Genomic DNA, 9,335 nt, shown 5'->3' with positions numbered 1-9,335 from the left:
TAAAGCTATGGGCAGGAATGGGAGCTTTATTTATCCTCATGGTTATTACTGTTATCTTCCTCACGCGCTTTATCATGCGAATGCGCCAAGATTATGCTAGAGATCGCATCATCTTTCATCAGGCCATGACTGCCCTAGAGGCCGGCAGTTCCCCACAAGTATGGCTCACGATGCTGGACCGGTAGTCAGACGGGTAAGGACGGTGGTTGACCACTCCGCCTAAGACAGGCACGGTCCCGAGCCTTAATTTTATAATAAAAAAGGGGGAACTGTCGGGGTGCCCGGGACCCCTGGCCCTAGGTGTGGCTAAGATGGTGCCTGGCAGTGAGCCAGAGCAGTTAACTTTTGCACAAAAAACTGACATCATTTTGAGGAAGTTCCAGGGATTGGTTGAGTTCCCTCGTGGACAGTGCATGATCACTGCATGTCTGCATTTACTGCCTGTATCTGTTCATGCTCTCCCCTCGTGCTCAAAGGCTGATTGGTTACAGTAATGTATATATTGGAGTGTAAGTTCCTCTAAGAAGTAGTACAAAGAAAGAGAACAAAGAAAGAACTGAGAGGATGGGGGTGCGCGCAATAAAAAGGCTGAAAAGAACCAGGTGTCGTGTCTCTCTGCGGGCGGGGAGCGCGATATATACTTTTTTTTTTTTTTTTTTTTGCCATGCTAGGGACTGAATTTAGGGCCTTTTGCTTCACAGGCAAGTGCTCTACAAACTGAGCTATATCCCCAGCCCTATATTTTTAAATAAAATACAATTTTTGGATTGTTTTTCACATCACAACCACTTTGGAAAAATAATTAAAGATATATCATAATTAAAACCTGCAGTGTACAGATTGAGACAAACATCATTACCCTATGTACATGTATGATCACACAAATGGTATGAGTCTACTTCATGTACAACCAGAGAAATAAGTTTTACCCCATTTTTTTATTATTATTGTATACAAATGGGATACATGTTGTTTCTCTATTTGTACATAGAGTCAAGATACCATTTGTGTAATCATACATTTACATAGGGCAATGATGTTTGATTCATTCTTTTTTTCCCTTCCCCCCCACCCCTCCCACCCCTCTTTTCCCTCTATACAGTCCTTCTTTCCTTCATTCTTACCACCCTCCTTATCCCTAACCCTAAACCTAACCCTAACCCTAACGCTAACCCCTCCCACCCCCCATTATATGTCCTCATCCGCTTATCAGCGAGATCATTCGTCCTTTAGTTTTTTGAAATTGGCTTATCTCACTTAGCATGATATTCTCCAATTTTATCCATTTGCCTGCAAATGCCATAATTTTATCATTCTTCATTGCGGAGTAATCCATTGTATAAATATGCCACAGTTTCTTTATCCATTCATCAACTGGAAGGGCATCTAGGTTGATTCCACAATCTGGCTATGGTGAATTGAGCAGCAATGAACATTGATGTGGCTGTATCTCTGTAGTATGCTGATTTTAAGTCCTTTGGGTATAGGCCAAGGAGTGGGATAGCTGGGTCAAATGGTGGTTCCATTTCAAGCTTTCTGAGGAATCTCCATACTGCTTTCCAGAGTGGCTGCACTAATTTGCAACCCCACCAGCAATATATGAGTGTACCTTTTTCCCCACAGCCTCACCAACACCTATTGTTGCTTGTGTTCTTGATAATCACCATTCTAATTGGGGTGAGATGAAATCTTAGGGTAGTTTTGATTTGCATTTCCCTTATTACTAGAGATGTTGAACATTTTTTCATATGTATGTTGATTAAAATTTAAAAAAGCCTGCAGTGAACTTCACTCAGTGGTTAATTGGGCCACTCCACACCCTCCAGTATTCATTTGTTCTTCCAAAATATTCCCACAACTTCACAATGGAAACATATAATTTAAACCTTTTAGTACTTGGGATTTATGATTCACATGAAGACATTATCTGAGCAATTTTAAATGATGTAAGGCTCTCCATGTAAGAAAGATGTTTTGTAGTCACAATTACCTCAATAAGTATTTATATTCAAATAACCTGACATATCATGCCTTAGCAATTTCAAAACCATTATTTTGACAATGGCTATTTATAAGTTAGGCAAATGTGAAATGCTAAAAGAGCTGAAAAGTTGTTCTGTTTCAGTGTTCTAAAAGTGCTGCAGAACTCAGGCAGTGAATTTTTTTTTTTTTTTTTTTTTTTTTTAGTTAACATAATCATCCCAGAGTACTGCATGCTAAATCAAATTCAAGGAAGGTAATACCTTTACTAAGTTATAAAACTTTGGCAAAGCAATTCAGTACTCTTTAATACAATAACATATTATTTATGTTGGAGTCATATTTTAGACTTATTAATAATATTCACTCCAAAATTATCATTAAGTACCATATCAAAACAAAGTTTTCTAGGAGAGCAGGTTATTTTATAACAGTTTAATAGTATTTTAAAACTCTATGATTTCTCCTTTTAGAGTGAGTTTCCTCATGCACGCTGTTCTATTCTGTATTACCAAAGTGATCTTGCTTGGTTCTGAGGTTGGTCCAGAGTCAGGTACAGTTCCAAAATCTGAAAAGTGTTAAAATTATATTTTAAGGAGACTCAATGTCAATACCAATTTTCCCAAGGACTCTTTAAAAAAATTGTTAAATTTTTACATAAATACTAGAATTTTAGAAATTAGTCATTTCAAGTTCACTAACCTCAGATGATTCCTTGGATTTTAGAAGCCTTGTATCTTTGTTTGGATATAAAGTCATATAACCTTACTCCAGATTATTTTTAAAATTCTCCCTAAAATATAGTTGTAGTTTTTAATGACAAATACATACATTGTCTGCCTGGAGAGACCTAGGGACCTGATACATCCTGACTTTTTCATTTTTTGACAAATGCTGCTACCACCATCAGTATCCTTATGTTTCTTCTTGCCAAAGCTATCAAATCTTTGATCTTAGCATTTAATTTATATATTACCCATTCCATTGCTTCTTAGATTTTACCAGCACTGGAAGATATCATGCTTGACATCAACCCTTCCAGGTAACTGCTAAGACTGATTCCCTGCACAGAGATGATGGCTTCCTGAATCAGAACAGTTTTTTCTGCATATTAAGGATGTCATTTTTTATATGTCTCTCATTCCCTGAAATATTCATAAAGGAATATTAGTAGTTTTAAGTTCCATTGTTTTCTCTACAGGATCAATTACAGAATATTCTTGCAGTTGTTTTGATTCTTGCTGCACCAATTAAGAGACTTCAGGGAAGGAAGGAATTCCCCACTGTATGCTGAGAAGTCTGTGGCTGCACAGCTTTCCAGAGGGATCTATATGTCTGTCCAGCATATCAACTCCAACTACATTGAAGTTCATAGGTTTTGGATATTTCTGCATTGCAGCTGTTATAATTGTTTCCTATGGGTGGTTGAAGACATGCTCCAAGGTCCAGAGCTTCCTGGTGCAGACAGCCCAAGCCCTGTACCAGCTATGCTGGGGGACAGTGAGTCACCCATGCATTGTCCCACCCAACCTGCACCCAGTGGGCCATATAGTGTGCAGAAGCCATCAGACCCCAAGAGAGAATATCCCAAAGTGAGATCCCTTAAATGTTGGTATTTTCCTAGTTAAAGGTTTCCTAATATGTTGTGTTTATATAAATATTTAATACTTTATTAACTATAGTTTTATGTTTCTAAATATGAAATTTTTTAACATTGATCAGTACTGTATATGCTTCTAATAAAATTTGTAAGCATAATTTATTATAAAAGGAAAAGTACCAAATTATTCATTATTTATATCTAGGGAGTTTTAAGGCTGAGTTCAGTAAGTTGTCATTACACAATAATTACAGAAGACACTCAACTGGTTTACCACTGAAAGACCTACCAGCAAATTTTATATTAGGTAGGTATATAGATCTGTTATTTCTATTCTTACCATTCTTGCTGTAATGTGCTACATTTAAAGCATTGTGGAAATCTGATGTTTCATATACAGTTTTTCCCTCCATCCTTCCCCCTGTCCTGCAACATATTGTTCATATGGTTTCAATGTACAAATATGTACATAAAATTACATTTTCTTACATAAAAATTACATTTTCTCATGCCTGTTTGCTTTGAATGCTATATGCTGATCGGTAGCAAGTTGTTACTTTTGTTATCTGTATACAGTTGCTTGCTGTAAATTAGCAGATCCTGAAATAGCTTCATTGCATGCCTAAATTAAAAGTATTTTATGTAAAAAATAATATAGTGGCAACTATCAAAGTTACTTCCATGTAGACTAGCTTAAAAGCAGGTTTTTCTGTTTCTGTCATTATTTTTCTCCCTCTTCTTATTAATACTTGAACATTTTATACTTTGGGTACAACTGAATCTGATAATATCTGAAACTCATTATTCTACTGTCCAGCCCTGTGTTCCCAATCTAACATTTTTGATATTATCCTTGGGAAATATGTAGCTAAACAGACAGCACTTATATATTTCACTCAGCAATGAACTCATACAGAAGAATGACTTATTCTATCCTCCCTAGGAAGCCACAGGCTTGCAGAGTATATAAGCAAACTGAGAATGACATCTATTGAACAGTAAAATTAGTGCTATAAAGTCTATCTGCAGGGAGCAGTGAGAGAAAACCAGAGAAGCAGTTAGCTCCTTGAGAATTGCAATGGAGGAAGGGAGTCACAAAACTTCAGTCACAAAACATTCAGCAAAGAATGAAATGTCTATATGCATGCACAGGGAGATTACTGGTAGAACTCCCTATCCCACATTTTTGAATGCTGCCCTACATTATGAGAGAATAGGAAAGAAGAGTTCATAAACAAAACCCAGTTATTTTTTTCAAGAGGATTAACTCATTAGGGTAAGATTCTCATATCCCAATCATTTCACCTCTTGCATTGTCTCCCACATGAGCTTTTGGGAGACACCTCATATCTGAATCATAACAGTTTTATTAATTTACCTATCAATACTGTACAGAGGAACAGAGAAAGAACCTCAGCTCAACAGGGGGATGGACAAGCAGGGGTATTGAGGGTAACTTCTGTACTGGATTCCAGAATCAGATGGTACCATTCTGTGAGATGTTGTGGCAGAATCAGATGGTACCATTCTGTGGGATGTCATGGCAGAATCAGATGCTACCATTCTGTGAGATGTTATGGCAAGCAGACACTTACGCCTTTCACAAATGTTGGGGTAAATTTGGCAAAAACTGAGACTCACTCCTGCTTCAGTCACAAATAAAGCCATTTACACTCTTTGCCTCCTATTTAGGGGCTACAGAGACACAGGAAGATTTGGAGTTTTATGTAAAAAAAAAAAAAAAAAACTGTTGGATACAGACCTGTCACCAATAGGCTCATCCTCTCACCATGGAGTTATTTCAAGATGAAGGACAGGCTGAAAGGGAATAACAGTGAAGACCATTTTAGTCTTTAAATTATTCTCAGATACCTCTGCTGACATCTGGTTTTTGCTGTCCTTGAAATGTCTCCATGATAATCCACCATGATATTAAGATGAAGCGAAGCCTCTCTTGACCAGGGTTTTATTTGGTAGCCTTTGGTCAATAACTGTCTCACAACAGATATCTACTAAAACCCACTGCAAGTCCTACTAATCCAGACTCTGTGAGCAGAAGCAGATTCCTGAGCAGACCTCATGTAGTCACAGAGACATCTGTGTAAACTCCACTGCAGGTGTGAACTTAACTGTCTGCCTCAGTTGTCAGTCAGTGCAGTGGTCACATCAAGGGGACATTGGGCCTTTCTGTGGACATTTTTAACTATCAAAAATTGCAGGTGTCTGTGCTAGGTTATCTATCAGGCAGAGACCATGGATTTTACTAAACACATCATCATAAACAGGGAAGTCCTTCAACACAAAGGAGCATCTGGTCTCTCACATTAATCATGCTGAAGATCAGGAACCCTGGTATAGATTATCAATGCTAATCAGGAAGGCACTGGGTCTTTTCTTGTTCATTATTTTGTCCCCAGTGCTTCAAGAACAGTGGTTGTTTTATAGTAGGTGAGGCAGGGAAAAAAAGAAAAAAAGAAGGGGGAGAGAAAGACAAATGGCATATTAAAACCTGGGGGCAAGGGAATTAATAATTTGGGCCTGATTCTTGTGCTACAGTCTCTCTGTCAATGAGTTTGGCCAGTCTACCAAAAGTTTTCCAGTACAAGTCCAGTTGTTGATGTGGAGCCAGATGCCTTTCCTTGAATATCAGGCAAGATTCCTTGTAAGTAGTAACCCCCTATTGAGAAAGTAGTCTTTCCTCCTCTATCACAAGTATGCACAATGAGCCATTGAGCACTTCACCTGCATGCACACACATACACACATGCACGCACGCGCGCACACACACACACACACACACACACACAAATTTAACATGCAGAGTCACTGGAATCTACTGCCCCACATTGGAGCTGGTGACCTGGGAAGTTCTCATGTCAATGGCAAAGAAAACCCATTGGCTTCTTCTGATCCCATACACTTAGAGTGGTTCACATGGTGCTTCACTTCCTCTTCAAAGTTGCAGTTGGAGAAAATATAAAATCCAGTGAGAAATAATATCTTGCAAATCCTGCTCACTGCCCTCTTCTCTCTGAGAAGTCTGTCCTTGTCCCAAGCATCCTGAACTCATTCCAGATTGAGGATAAAAGAACAGATTTTTAATGAGTATCTGCATTCTCTGCTCTGCTGGCCAAGCTTTATTTCAAACTGGAAGGTTCTCCATTAAATGAAAGACTCCTCATGCTCTGCAGTCACTCAGGAGTCTGGAGTCTGAAGCATGTGATCTGAAAGACCATAAACACAGGTCCTAGACTAGAGGAACCAGAGAGCAGGTTTGCTAGAAGCATCTGCAGAGTTACACTTTCTTCCTTTCTGGGAATGGAAACTACTTTAGTTAACCATGCCATTTATTGTGGGTACACTATATCTTTGACATTGGGGCTTTTCTGACCCTGAAGGGCATGCCCTCCTATGCTGTTTTGTGTGTGAGTGTATGTGTGTGTGTGTGTGTGTGTGTGTGTGTGTGTGTGCATTGGGGGTGGTTATTCAGATTGAACTCAGGAGCATTCTACAACTCACCGACAACTGAACTAGATCCCTAGCCCCCTTTTAAATTTTATTTTAAGGCAGGGTCTCACAACATGGCCCAGACTGGCCTCCTGCCTCAGTTTCTTGAGTCACTTGGATCACAGACATATGCCACTGCACCCAGAACATGCCTTCCTGGAGATAGCTAATACCTAGACAGTCAGTCATCTTTCCAGCATGTTTACCCTACACAAACTAATCAAGTTCCCACACCACCAATTCCCTCCCTATTGGTCTTCCAACCTCTTGTGCCACTATTTGATTGTCTTAATCATACCAAGTCCAAGTCCCAGAGAACAAGGGATGGTCCTTGTCTACTAGAGCCCACTGAAATTATTGAAACATACTAGTCCTAAACCTGCTTATGCTGCCTCCTCTTTTCTTCCTGAACAAGTAAAATTAAGTATTTTTCCCAAGTTCTCCCTCACCTTCCACACTCTGCGTCCTGACCAACCCCCGGTGCTTCCCACATTGCCTGGCACAACTGTTTATGGAAACTGTAGTAGTCTTTGAGAGTCAAACCTGTTTCTGTGAGTCTTACCATACCAGATTAAAACAAACCTAAGTACCCTTACAAGAACGCCAAACTTGCAAAGTTTCCGAAAAGAGCCAGGGCAATTGCATCCATAGCCCGAGTCCATGGGACTGGGTCATGGGATCCCACCCAGTCCTCTGTATTCTGTTAGGCCTTCCCCATCTTTGTGCTGAGGAATAGGAAGGGCTGCAAGAGATGGGAGGGGAGGAAGGTCGCTACACCCGGAAAGCGGGAATTGTGCAAGCACTATTTCTATTGCACATAATTTCTTTGATCATGGCTGCAAACTTGGGTCACAGAAGAGGCACAGGAGTAGACAAAAGCCCACAATAGTCTGTAGTAGAGCTAGACTTGGACTGGTGTTTCAAATACTAGTTTTCTTTACACTTTCTCAGTTATCTTCCCAATGAACACTTTAAAGCTTCATAAAGGGCAGGTCATTTTCTTTCCTGGGTGTTCCTACAATCAGATTAGACTTGCCATGAGAAGAAAATGGCCTGTTGTGACTTTATGACCTCTCCTCCTACTGATTGCTATTGTCAGGGCCTGTGACCAGAGCTCTGCCAGCCCCAGGACTAAGAACTATGGGAACATGGTCAGCCTAATGTGCATGGGGACTAGGACCTGTAAAATTCTAAAGGATTTTCCTGCTGCAGTAGCAAGGTCATTGCTCCCTCCAGTCAATGCCCCTGTCTGCACATCACTTCCTGGACACCACAGTACAATTGTCCTCAGCATACTGACAATTTAGGGACTCTGATGGAGCTCAGAGAAGCCAGAAGTCTGACTGCAGAGTGCCCTTCATTTTTTGCAGGAAAGTGCACTCTCACCATCTAGTGGTCTCAAGGGGAAACTGCAGGGATCTGCACACCATGACCCAGGATCTTCCATACAGGAAAAACGTGGTCCTCTCAGTCATAGTCCTCCCAATCATGATCACGGCACAGTGACACGGTTTTTAGAGCTTCTTAAACAACAGATTAGCTAATGCTTCCACCTCTGGAAGAGAAGTAAAGGTCAAAACATTTACAGGGTTTTGACTATTAATCTTGGGTGTGGTTGTGGATTTTAAAGGGGACGCTGCAACAGGATTCTCTGGACTCCTGGGTGCTAGGGAACAGCTTGTGCAGCCTTTTGTATCTCAGGGTCTGTCTACCTGGGCTGAAGCTGACTAACACTGGAAGCCTGTCTGCCTGCAGTGTCAGCCAGTGAGATCATCATAAAAAGGGTTTTTTCAAAGTGGTGAAAAAGATTGTGTTCTTGGAGGAAAGACCAAAACAGGTGGTCAACTGCAAGTGTGTACCTGGAGAGATCATGAAACTTAGGATCCCTGCATCTGATACTGTAGGTCTGGGGTGTGGCTTGACAATCTGCATTGCTATCAAGTTCTCTGGTGAAACTCAGTTGGTCTGGGACCACTCTTAGGAACCCATTCAACCATAGTATAACTTAGGCAGAACAATTTCTTCTTAAATGATAGGGGACAGACATATGTGAGCACATGAATTTAAGAGAATAATTTTATAAAGTGGCCCACTGTGCTGATTCCCACTTGCTTTCTTTTTCAAGAAGCAATTTACCTGCAACCCTGCCAGGCCTAAGTGGACAGGATATGTCATATTCCTCAGAAAACTACCAGTTTTCTGCAGGAGAAATACATTCCTGATATAATGTTGATAAGGAAGGGAGATT

At 40.2% G+C, this 9,335-nt stretch overlaps 1 pseudogene; it reads right to left on the bottom strand.

Annotated features, from left to right (window-relative positions):
* Positions 1-2,857: 2,857 nt before the first annotated feature.
* LOC124973274 (PRELI domain containing protein 3B-like) lies at positions 2,858-7,652 on the bottom strand (annotated as a pseudogene).
* Between the last annotated feature and the right edge of the window lie 1,683 nt (positions 7,653-9,335).

Source organism: Sciurus carolinensis (assembly GCF_902686445.1).
Source record: "Sciurus carolinensis chromosome 14 unlocalized genomic scaffold, mSciCar1.2 scaffold_115_arrow_ctg1, whole genome shotgun sequence".
In the NCBI taxonomy this organism is placed as follows: Eukaryota; Metazoa; Chordata; class Mammalia; order Rodentia; family Sciuridae; genus Sciurus; species Sciurus carolinensis.
Note: the sequence above shows the minus strand (reverse complement) of the source record. Positions and strands in the feature narration are given on the sequence as shown.